This window comes from Danio rerio, chromosome 5 (genome assembly GCF_049306965.1).
Source record: "Danio rerio strain Tuebingen ecotype United States chromosome 5, GRCz12tu, whole genome shotgun sequence".
In the NCBI taxonomy this organism is placed as follows: Eukaryota; Metazoa; Chordata; class Actinopteri; order Cypriniformes; family Danionidae; genus Danio; species Danio rerio.
The window spans coordinates 10,076,001-10,088,300 of record NC_133180.1 but is presented as its reverse complement, the minus strand read 5'-3'; the positions used below and the strand labels follow the sequence as shown (position 1 = coordinate 10,088,300).

Sequence of the window (12,300 nt, the reverse complement as noted above, 5' to 3'; positions counted from 1 at the left end):
ACGAGCTCCTAATGTGCGACAAATGATAGTGAGAGCAGATCAAGGTTCCGATCGGTCGGATAATCCTTTCTCAGTCCCTGACAACACGTTCTCACTCCCAACTCGTCATATACTGACGCTTGGTCAGGAACCCTCGGCGTCAGTTATTGACGCACAGGGTACCCCTTTAGCGTCATATTTAGACGTGCAGGGATTCCCTATAGAATCTGTGCCTGAGCCTGAGGCGTCATAGGGAGACGCTGGAGGCTCGTATAATTACCAATAGATGTCAACAAACTTTTTAAAACCTGATTTACGCCTATTATCACAGTTTTCTTATTTTAAAAATATGTAATTTTTATTTTGTTTATGAAAAGCGTCTGTAAACGGGGTCGAAACTACTGTATGAATAAACTTCGGCCCACGTGACATCCCTTCACGGTGAGTTTAACGCCGCTCTGCTATTGGTCAAACTGCATCAGCGGTGAGTTCTCAGATGAGTTCAACTGTCAACATTAAATATTACGTTAATGCTGCATAATATATTTTTTATTGGAGATTAGTTGGTGTTTATAAATATGTTATCATTTACTTTATATTTAATGAGTGAAAATATATTCGGTTGTCCAGTTTAGGGTAACTATGCCTAATAAAACTTTGATTCATTCATATTATTTATTATTTTTTTACTTTAACAAAAATATTAAATTTCAAGTACTAAGTTTAAAAATGTTTTCGGCTGATATTTTTCATTTTAAATTATTTATTAAAGTTGGAGTCATTGTATGTGGCGATCTATTTTTTACAGTCTATGCTCGCTATCCCAAGGTTCATTGCGATCCCAAGGTTCACTGCGGTTTTCCACAAGGTAAGTAAAAAGTAAACAAATAAACACGATTTGTTGATAAAGCATGTACTGTGAACTAGCAACGTTATCTAATTACATCAAGTTCATTTATTAAAAACATATTTTTCTCACATATAACGTTGGTCATGCATTAGAACAATATAAGTTATACATTTTAAGATAAGGAACAGTGTAACCAGATTGTTGTTTTCCACAATAGAATTCGTGCAAAATCTATATATAATATGCAATATGCAACTCTAATAATACAAATGTATTCGTAATTGTTTCAATATTAAAGAACATCAAGTGTTTCCAAAGGTTTATTGTAAAAACAATTATTTTCCATGCCTTTAAAGGAAAAAGGCAGAAATTTTGCCCGTCTGAGCACATTTTATTCATTGTACAACACAAAACTAAACAAAAAAATAGCTTAATCTACCACACACACACACACACACACACACATATATATATATATATATATATATATATATATATATATATATATATATATATATATATATATATATATACAGGTGTACATTATAAGGTGTTCACTGTTCAGATATGAATATTTTTTCTTTGCTCTTTTCAGGTTCTTTAGATTTCTTTAAAAATCCAATTTTGTTTTCTAATAAGCAAAAAGTAAAATCACTTTACCCATGTTTATATGTTAAATTGCACTTGTCTCTCTCTCTATCTCTGTTAACACATTTATATTTGTTTGATTAATTCTTGTGTCTTTCAGCCTGTTTCTGCCTATCACCATGAGTGATTCCTCAATACTCAGATTTATCATCAAGATCTCAATTATAAGCTCAAGTTTTGATGACAACTTGGTGATCTGCAGAAAGCCCCACCATGTAAGGAAGGCCAAGACCACTCTGGAATCAGTCAAGGGTTAGTGAAGTTTTTCATTCCATGTATATTAAATATCTACATTGTTTAGGCATATGTGATTGTATGAGATAAAATGCATTTATTCTTTCACTACTATTGTAATAACAGAAAGAAACGCATTAGTTTTACTATTACTATTGTTTATGACAAACATTAAAAAACTACAGCATAAGCTCACAAAATATTGTGGCCTAACTGTTTAAAACTAATTGTTCTGGGTGGTGATAGTGGCCAACCATTTTTTTTCTTTTTCAGAAAGTATTTTGTTTTGTCTGATTTTATGACACCTTATAGGCCATCAACTGCCCACATTGGGGTTTAGGAAATTAGAACTGCTTATGCTGCTTGTCTACTAGTCTTAGGATAAGTTAGAAATGTTATAAATGTACATTTTTTTTGTTGTTTTTATCTGGTACAGCTCATAGGAACTCCAATCTTCCCAACTGTGAGAGGGCCTTGCTCCAGTGACTGTCAGTGTGTACTTCATTGTTTCCATTAGTTCCTGTATCTGTAGACCTAGGTGACAGTGGGCTAGAGTAAAATTTTGGTTTTATTTAAACTAAGGCATACTGATGGCCTTTTTATCTCAGATTTGGTCATGCAAGTATTAATATATCCTAAAGTATTTTTATATTCTTTCCATTGGTGGAAAATATGTTGGTATAATTATTTTTAATGGACTGCTAAGATCTCAGCAGACATTTTTCTGAGATATTCTTGAGTGGGAGTCTGTGCAATACAAGGTGGATAGTATTTGCAAGGAAGAGCCCTTCATCTGTTCTGCTTTCACACTAGATATACTGCCAATTTAAGTAGATATGAACCATAAGCATAACCATTTCAAGAATGCACGAGGTACTTTAAACTGTATGTGTTGAAACTAAATTAACAAGAAAACAGCTCTGTGATGTTCACCTAAGAAAATTAGATTAGAAGATATAAACTGTTATGCACTTGTTCTGTACTGTTTCATTCCTTTTTCAAACACTGGCATTTTTGAAGGTTTATTTACAGCTAAGGATTAAGAATTGACAGGAAGATTTGTGGACTACATCAACTAATGACACTACCTCCAAAGAGTTGCAAAAAGCTGTCCAAAGTTTCAGCACCATCTTTAAGCCCATGATTTTAGTGTGTTTCATGCCTAATCACATGAGTTTATATCTGAGATAGATGAACTATGTGATTGTCTTAAACTGATCTACAAGTAAATGCCAAAACTTATTGGTTTACTTATTTATTTATTTGTTTGTTTGTTTGTTTGTTTGTTTGTTTGTTTGTTTGTTTGTTTGTTTGTATATGTTAACCAGGTGAAATGGAGTGAGGCATACCAGGATATGCCTGGTTTTACTTTTGGGAAGGAGGTTGAACAGTGCAATATTTCTTCTATAGGATTGCAGTGACCAGACATGCTACTGTAACTCTCATGGTCATGTGCTGGAATTAGCAGATATTCAACAATTTGGCCATCTCGCTGACCTGTTGATATCAGAAGGTAACAATATCCAGTTGAATTTGTTTTAGTTGTTCAGTAACCTATTTGAATAGTATTGTGATTTTTTGATTGCTTATCACTGTAGACCGCAACAGCTCTACAAAGCAAGTTGCAAAACAGAATCCATGAAACTGGCAGTGACTGGAAACCAATTGGAAGACTTTGGTCTGTGATGTAGAGGAGTGGGCAGAGGGTGAGGAAATTATTATTAATATTACATGTAGTCATGAAAAATTGTGTTACTATTACTGTCATTTTTTTTTCAGTAGCAGAAGCAAAGACAACAAAAAACAGAAGTGATATGGATGTCTTTGTCATATTGCATGGTATGGACACTAGACTTCTGTCAGTGTTGATTCTTTAAAAGTTGACGTATAATCCTTGTTATACAACTTTCTTTTCATAAATATATTTCAGACTCTGCTGACCCAGCAACAAAGAGGAGGGTGTTCAACATCATCCTGCTGGTCAGGATTCTTCAGGAGAAGCAGTGGATTCTTGTGGCAGAGATGTTCAACCACTATAAATACCTTTCAACTCATCCTGGTTCTTTCAAAGAACTTTCTTGCTTGTTTGCTACTGAAATGTACTGGTATGTATTTGTATTTTTTGGCACAGACATAAGCATAAGGTTACCCAGTCCAAAGAATATTAATATATTTTTATGTTGTTGTGTTCTTTTTTTAAGATTCGACATGTGCCCTTAACGAAGAGGGGTTAAAAGGTCTATGGATCATCATTCTCAAAAAGCAACAAAATAACTGAGAAATAAACAACAATACGATGGTGCAATCTAGAGACCTGCAAGGTACCTGCAAGTTTTGGCTGGAGCAGAGAACATAGATTTTTTTTAAATAAAGCTCCAGCTGATGAGTATGACATTGACTGTGGATGTTCTTTTACTGTAATCCAGAAGAGGATGACCTCAACCCTGAATCTAAAGCATGTAATAAAATCTGTAAAAAATTAAATAAAATTGTCATCTATAACCAAATTGTCTTTTTTTTTAAATACATAGATATGTACAGTATGTAAGCATTCCTCTAAAATCAATCAGTGTTGTAAATTAAGAGCATTATTGTATGCCTAACTGCTTACAACATATAACGATTTAAGGAACTCTATATTAAAATAAAATTATTACATTAAGTGACATTAAGAGCTTTTAAAATATTAATTTTATGATACATTTTTATGATAAATTTAATTTTTGCATATACTTGGGCAAAAAATGTACATTATTATGGTCAACTGCTCAGATACCTCCAGTCAATATGTGGCTGAGTCAGGCAACCAGACTTCTACCTCTGGAAAAATTAACCTATGATTTACATCAAAGATCTGATGGATCCATTTGGTCCTCATGGATTTTTCTAAAAAAAAAAAAAAAATTAATCTCCTTTTATTTTTGTCCTTACTTTGAAACATTTGTATTAATTTGTTAGAATGTCTAACAAAAAACTGCTGCACTTGTTGTGAGATAACAGTGCGACGGTTGTTATTCTGAAAATAAAAATTAACTTTGTATAATGTTTTATTGAATGCAAGATAAAAAATAAAATATTTTCCAAGAGATGGATTGCGGCTGGAAGAGCATCTGCTGCATAAAAACATGCTGGAAAAGTTGGCGGTTCATAGCACTGTGGCGACCCCTGGTTAATAAAGGTACTAAGCCAAAAAGAAAATGAATGAATGAAAATAAAATATGTATTGAAATATGTATTTTTGGTAGACATAGAACTACACAGTAACTTATAAATACAGCACAGAACTATTTTACTTCTAGTTTAGATAATTTAAATGTTTGCATTTTTATTTTGTTGGTTAATGGCTATGTATTTTTAATCATTTGGAGGTTTGAACTATTCGCAGCATTTGAAAGGATATCTTTTCATCATTGTTACCTCATTTCTCAATATTTTCATGATTCTTACAATGCAGCAAATCTTACAATCATTTGATCATAAAAAAAAATAATTAACAAATTAACCCACATGCAGGACAAAGACATTATGTGGAATCATTATTAAACACAAGTTCATCCATTGTCATCAAATCATACTGTTACACAAACAGTTGAAGATTTAGTAAGTAAAAATAATCAGATAAAGAGTGGTTTTTAAACAAATACATGTCTTTAAAAAGGTTTTATTTATAAACATTTACATATTTTAAAAGAGCTTTTATCCATATTTCAAATAAAGTGAAAACAATTAAACATCACATGATGACCATTAATGAAACACACTTACAGAATTACATCCACACATATTATTCTGAACTCATAATATTTGTGATGAACATAGATCACTATTGCTAATAACTTGTGATTAAAGAGGATACTAATGTTTAGCTTATTTTTACAACTTTTTTTTTTTTTACCACAACTGTACATGTGACAATACAATTTCTTGTCCATGTTGAAGATAATACATCTACATAGGTTAACTGCCCTTTTACTCAAAGGGGATGAGTAGAGCCCCGTAGAAAAGGAAAAAGTATTCACATTCATTTCAAACGAGAAATGAGTGAGAGAATATCAGCAAGACTATTACCTATGCTATGTTCAATAAATAATGTTGGATATAATAGTCTGATATATACTGATCAAGTCAATAAAAGCTGTTTAAAAAATACTCATTGTAAAATAACAAATTTATGCCTGGCTTTCATATATGTCATAAATATATGCACAATTACCTTATTCAGATAGTCTTTAGTTCATTAAAATTTGTATCTGTTCCATTTTATTACAAAAAGGCTTTAAACTACATTACCCACAATCCTTTGTCGCTGTATAGATGGGAGGGGAAAGACATGGCGCTACAAATTGTAGTTCCTTGAAAGGTGTAGTTAGGGTTAAGTTTAGGGTTACGATCTTGGTTAATCGTTAACTATTTAAAACACAGCGATAACTCATTGATAAAGGACACTGTTAGTAAAGTGGCAAAGTTAGCAAAACATAGTTAGCAACACGAAGGATCTTTTAATTTGGCTTTGAAGTTATAGTCCAATCACAACGTCGCAATCTACGTCACACTTTGTCTCTATTTGGTAATCTTCCGGCTGAAGGTTGATTATAACCTTATAACATAACTTAAATATCAAAATGTGTATTAATATTACATGTTATTTATTGTCTTATTAAAAATACAAATGTATATTTACCGTGAGATTACTTTGTGGGGGTAACCTGATGTGCAAAATGATCATAGTAAAACCAGATCATAGGCAGTATACTTAATTTGAAACGAATAATAAAATAATAAAAAAGCTTAATGTTTGAAAACATTTCAAGCATTTGCTGTAACTAAACCCTGCATCATGTAGGTATACAAATATAAATATATGTCAAACTTAAATGACAAATATAGTGCCCATTAAATAGTATAAATAGTAGTTCATTGTAAATGAGTATGCAAATAAACACAATACATTTTTAATGAAACATTTATAATTTATTTATAATGCCACAAATAAAAATAAATAATAAAAATCACACAAAAATGCAAAAATATATATTTTAACCAAAAATATATATTTTATAAGTTTTTAATGCAATAATATATTACCATACATATATAAATGATTAAAAACAATTATAATTGAAGGAAATGTATATTTTGTATTATTATTATTATTATATTTATTTTGTGATATTTATTCATGTCATACATCTGGTATGTCAAGCTCAAGTAAAACTGCACTGCAAAAAATCTTTTCAAATGATGCCTTTGGAAATGCCATCATAATAAACAGCTTTCACAACAACAAGAAGTCAAGTTCATGACAAATGCAAATTATGTTTATAATAACAACTTTCTGAACTTAAACATCAAAAGTAGAATAAGTTCAAAACATATTCAAGTATTTACTGAAGAATAGCAAAAACTATTTTTACAAAACACTGAGAACCAAAGTGTGCTTGGTGAGTCCAGGTGTTTATGCTGACTAGACTGTCATATTGCAATCCGGTTAGCATGAGGAGACTTGGGCGTAAAGTGTCAGGAATTCCTGGAGGGCTCCCATGTGTTATTCCAGGTTTTGCCACTGTAAAGTATTAGAAGTGCACAACATCATTACTGAACAAAGAATGAGTGTTAGGTTTCATTTAGAAAGTTCAGTGATATTTATTTATATATGTAAAGTGTCATTAAACCTGGCACTCTTGAATTAACTGTATAATAGGTTAAACATTTCCAGCATGTTTCCATTTATTCCAAGCAGATCTGTCAGTTCTACAAACTCAGAGATCAGGATAGTGACTGCACTTCTCATTATGAACACCCTTATCCTTCTCATACATTTTTATCACCACTGATGTCCACTGTTGTAGTTTTCATTGAAGGGAATGCTGACACAAATTCCAGCATGATTTTTTAAATAGCAGAATATGGGTATTATTGGGCCAAAACCTTAAAAAATATAAGATGCAAGATTTGAATCTTGATGAACATATTGTTAATTCACGTCTTGCAATTTAAAACACATCTCATGTTTGACTCATCAATTATGTGAACACTACAACAGCATACTGTGCTCCACCCTAAAAATATTTCTAAATTATAACAAGCTTATTGCTTTACATGGCTAAACATTTATTTTATGCCTGCATGATTCACTGCTATTACTGTAACCCATTACACTCTTAACCCAAACTAGTTGACTTTATTAGAAAACTGCATCGAAACATGTTGCCTTAAATCCTTTATGTTTTTACACAAGGTGAAACTAAACAGCCCACTTTAAATTAACCTAGAACCTTTACAATCTTCTTGAACTTACAGTAATATTTTAATTCAAGTATGGCTGTTAAGTTGTACCTTGTATAAAATGTAAGGGGTTTAAGCCACTGGGTTTCTATACAATTTTCTAGTAAAGTCAACTAGATTGGGTTAAAGGAATAGTTCACTATTTACTCTCCTTTAAGTGGTTGTAAACCTTTTTTAAAAACTTCCAAGTTACTTTGTGTTGAACATGAAGGAAGTTTTTTGAAGAAAGCTGGAAAGCTGAAAACATTGACATACATAGTAGGAAAAAACAAATACTATGGAAGTTAATGTTTGCAGGTTTTCATCTTTCTTTAAAATATAATTTTTTTGTGTTTAACTGAAGTAAGCAAGTCAGACATATTTGGAACAAGTGAAGGATGAGTCAATAATGACAGAATCTTCATTTTTGGGTGAATCTCTTTAAGAGTATACTGAAAGAAATGTCCTACTCAATGAAGCTAACTTCAGCTGCATGTGTAGCCCCATGAGTACTTATCTAGAAATCAAAACAATGATCACATCAGTCCCATTTTAGGCCCTTTATATCATATTGGCCACAGAATGGACTACTTAGTGTTGCAATAAAATAAAAAAATTAATAAAACTATGACTTACCACACAATACAAGACAAACAGTGAATTTTCAGCTCTGCCTTTGCTGTACACAAGATGAGGTTCCAGCTTCAACACTGATCTGAGTGGGGCAGTTGTGCAGCTCTGTGAGGTTGTGACTGTTTAGCTGCAGTGCTGTGAAGAGTTCTTTATTAAAAGAAAGTACATTCTTTTAAAATCTGTACATAATAACAAAGAAAATACAATGATTTTAAATAATGATTAATTCTGAACAAAAACATTACCCTTAGTCAAGATGAATTCATATGTCAAAAGTTTCTGCATCTGAAATGAATAAAAACAGATGTGACATTAGTTAAACCCACTAAACTACTAGATACATCAGTACTGCATTAAGCAGTTGTAAAGTAATGTTAATGTAGTCCAAAATGAGCCTTAATCTGTTTAAGATAATGATTTAAAAAAACGTTGCTTGTGTTAAAAACAATCCAGCCACTTGTAATACATTTGATCAATGGTAAATTTCTGAGAAGGTGCAAGGTAATCCTTGAATTTTACCATTACCATCCTGACTGACATAATATTTGAAAAGAAGACAGCTTGTTGTGCCTCTTTACCCCAATTTAGAGATGATAGATTCTTTCTTTTATTAAATAAATTGGTAAAGGCCAAATTGTACTGGTAATAGTGTATGATATTCATTGTGTGACACATCAGCTTAAGTTATACTTGAGCTTTTGTTATGCTATATATATATATATATATATATATATATATATATATATATATATATATATATATATATATATATATATATATATATGTGTGTGTGTGTGTGTGTGTGTGTGTGTGTGTGTGTGTGTGTGTGTTTTAAGGCATGGAAAATAATTGTTTTTACAATAAGCCTTTGGAAACACTTGATGTTCTTTAATATTGAAACAATTACGAATACATTTGTATTATTAGAGTTGCATATTGCATATTATATATAGATTTTGCACGAATTCTATTGTGGAAAACAACAATCTGGTTACACTGTTCCTTATCTTAAAATGTATATATTGTTCTAATGCATGACCAACGTTATATGTGAGAAAAATATGTTTTTAATAAATGAACTTGATGTAATTAGATAACGTCGCTAGTTCACAGTACATGCTTTATCAACAAATCGTGTTTATTTGTTTACTTTTTACTTACCTTGTGGAAAACCGCAGTGAACCTTGGGATCGCAATGAACCTTGGGATAGCGAGCATAGACTGTAAAAAATAGATCGCCACATACAATGACTCCAACTTTAATAAATAATTTAAAATGAAAAATATCAGCCGAAAACATTTTTAAACTTAGTACTTGAAATTTAATATTTTTTTAAAGTAAAAAATTAAAAAATAATATGAATGAATCAAAGTTTTATTAGGCATAGTTACCCTAAACTGGACAACCGAATATATTTTCACTCATTAAATATAAAGTAAATGATAACATATTTATAAACACCAACTAATCTCCAATAAAAATATATTATGCAGCATTAACGTAATATTTAATGTTGACAGTTGAACTCATCTGAGAACTCACCGCTGATGCAGTTTGACCAATAGCAGAGCGGCGTTAAACTCACCGTGAAGGGATGTCACGTGGGCCGAAGTTTATTCATACAGTAGTTTCGACCCCGTTTACAGACGCTTTTCATGAACAAAATAAAAATTACATATTTTTAAAATAAGAAAACTAAGATAATAGGCGTAAATCAGGTTTTAAAAATTGCGTTGACATCTATTGGTAATTATACGAGCCTCCAGCGTCTCCATATGACGCCTCAGGCTCATGCACAGATTCTATAGGGAATCCCTGCACGTCTAAATATGACGCTAAAGGGGTACCCTGTGCGTCAATAACTGACGCCGAGGGTTCCTGACCAAGCGTCAGTATATGACGAGTTGGGAGTGAGAATGTGTTGTCCCTGAAGGTAACTATAGATGTGGTCAATGCGCACAGTGTAACTTTACAACTAAATGTCAGTTTTTTAGTCATCCACATTCAGGTAAACAATTAAAGATTAAAGGTGTGATTTCATGCAACACAAAAAATGTGATCTATATGATTAAATGTCCTTGTGGTTTAGCCTATATAGGTAAAACAAGACGGTGTTTAAAAACACGAATTGCTGAACACAGAAGTAATATACGATTAAACGATCAACGAAATCCTATCGCCGTTCATTTTAATGCATTGAAACATAACCTTGCGACTTTGCGATATATTGGCATTGAACAAGTGAAGGTGCCGAGAAGGGGAGGCGATGTTGACAGACTTTTATTACAGAGGGAAGCGTTTTACATTTACACACTAAACACTTTATCCCCGAGAGGTTTGAATTTAGATTTTGATTTAAAATCTTTTTTGTAAGTGTTTGTGCATTCTATATTGTTGTATACTTTTCCCAGAGATGGGTTGCGGTTGGAAGGGCATCCGCTGCGTAGAGACTTGCTGGATTGGTTGGCGGTTCATTCTGTTGTGGCGACCCCGGATTGGTAAGGGGACTAAGCTGACAAGAGAATGAATGAATGAATTGTTGTATACTAAATATGTACATAATGTTTTTTGCCCCTAGGTCTACTGGCTTTGTTTGAGTGATGTAATTTTGTGCAGGTGTGATGTGCTATATCTATCTAGCCTATAGAATACTGTCTCCGAGGAATTCTATAGTGAGAATTTGTATTTGTATTTTAAATGTCTGTTTGTAATTGTATTCATGTTTTTCACATTGTCTAAGATGTATATTATTGTATGCAATTGTTCCTGTTTACCGGCTTGTTAGCTGATTGTGATAATTGACTGCAGGTGTTGTGTAGAGCTGTTTGTCTATTTCTGGAGGACTTCCATTTGCAACGCTTTACCTGATGAAGACCATGTCGGTCGAAACGTAGTGTTTTTGTAATTATGACTAATAAAATTTTTTGAGAGCTAAAGTGGCAGTGTGCCGACCTACTTTGAATCTTTTGCTACTTATGTTTGTTTTTTGATCGTGCACCTGCCTTCAAGTTTTTTCTAGATGTGCGCACATTTCTGTTTTTTGTTATTTTTTACACATAATATGGGATAGTACATGTTTTTGTTTTGTAAAACAATGAAAATCTGTGGTTTAATACAAATAAAAAACTACCGAAAAACAAAAATGTTGTTGTTAAATGTACTTCTTACAAGCATGAACAGTAAATCTGAAAACAAACTAAAAATTTAGCAATTTCGGCTACTTAATTTATTTGTGGTTCTAAAGTTGAAAATGTGCATGTAATTAAGTGCATAACATTACACTGGATTTGTTTTCTAGTTGAAAACTAGTTGAAAAAACATTTTTGAGTACTAAACGTATAGATTTGAGGTTTTTGCTATGTAAAAAAGCCTCTGATTGAAGAGGAAAATATTTGGCTAACATAATAAAGTTTGTTGTCTGAACCTCATTTTGTTAGATGTTGTCGTAACTTCAGTATATTAATGCAAACTGTTGCCTTAAATTTTTTTCTTTTGTCTAAACAATATTTTTTAGAGTGTAGGACACACCTATACTAATACCCCGCCCCAGAACTGTTTTTCAGGTACAATTTACAAGAGTTTGATTAAATAATAAAAGAGAAATCCACACTGGGCTTTTTTTCCTATTGAGCTCTGTATTTAAGTCACACAGTGGTGTATTCAGTTGTCAAATGATCAAGTTTCTGAGAAA

General features: G+C 32.1%; 1 long non-coding RNA gene across 11 annotated transcripts; it reads left to right on the top strand.

The window, feature by feature from the left end:
* The first annotated feature begins 80 nt into the window (after positions 1-80).
* On the top strand, positions 81-4,100 carry LOC101885541 (uncharacterized). 11 transcript variants are annotated; one of them, XR_002456884.3, is made up of 9 exons: positions 81-420; positions 788-847; positions 1,578-1,729; positions 2,148-2,199; positions 3,040-3,224; positions 3,310-3,417; positions 3,491-3,550; positions 3,642-3,816; positions 3,913-4,100. It is a non-coding gene; the product is annotated as an uncharacterized lncRNA (long non-coding RNA). The 11 variants fall into 11 exon arrangements; XR_012406701.1 differs by lacking the exon at positions 2,148-2,199; XR_012406707.1 differs by lacking the exon at positions 81-420 and having other exon boundaries at positions 805-847; positions 3,122-3,224; positions 3,494-3,550.
* The last annotated feature ends 8,200 nt before the right edge of the window (positions 4,101-12,300 follow it).